Below are 548 nucleotides of genomic sequence, written 5' to 3'. Positions count from 1 at the left end.
AGAACCATGGCGAGCCACTAAGTACAAACTACACCATATCGCTATAGTAGTTGCCCCTGTCCTGGACTTGACGGCTGTCAGTGACATTAATCCCTACGGCCAGAAGCCTAGGCTGCCAAGGGACACTACTAGAGCCTCACAGTGTGAGGTCCCACTGGGACAAGATGGTAGTAGAACCCAGGCTACCAATAGTCTACCACGGGAATCAGATTAACCTCTGGTGTAATGGGGGAGGCTGGCTTGGTGCCCAGAGCTGCGGGACGGCAGGGGCCACCGTACCAGCTGTGCCAAAAAAAGCCTCCTCGGAGGTGGCGCCCGGGCCTAGAATCAGAAGGATTCCTTCCAGGGAATACGACCAAGAGCCTACTTATTGGATCAATTACTAGTCTTGGCCTGTCACCCAGGGCTACCTCACTTTGCAGAAGGACCTGTCTCAACAGGACTCTAGTGGAAACACCCTGTCAGAGCAGGTATTCGAGGATACCATGAGGAGTGGGTCCCAGGCGGAACCGGGGTTTTAGACCACTCAGAAAAAGAGAACGAAGCTG

The 548-nt window shown here is 54.0% G+C and overlaps 1 protein-coding gene across 1 annotated transcript in view; it reads right to left on the bottom strand.

Moving 5' to 3' along the window:
• The window catches only part of LOC107563773 (tripartite motif-containing protein 35-like), a gene marked incomplete at its 3' end in the record, with an annotated part of 7,970 nt that overhangs the window by 1,484 nt on the left and 5,938 nt on the right, over positions 1 to 548 (bottom strand). The window lies entirely within an intron of this gene.

Source organism: Sinocyclocheilus grahami, unplaced genomic scaffold, assembly GCF_001515645.1.
Source record: "Sinocyclocheilus grahami isolate Dianchi unplaced genomic scaffold, SAMN03320097.WGS_v1.1 scaffold888.1, whole genome shotgun sequence".
Classification (NCBI taxonomy): Eukaryota; Metazoa; Chordata; class Actinopteri; order Cypriniformes; family Cyprinidae; genus Sinocyclocheilus; species Sinocyclocheilus grahami.
The sequence above is the reverse complement of the archived record's forward strand: the minus strand, read 5'-3'. Positions and strand labels throughout refer to the sequence as shown.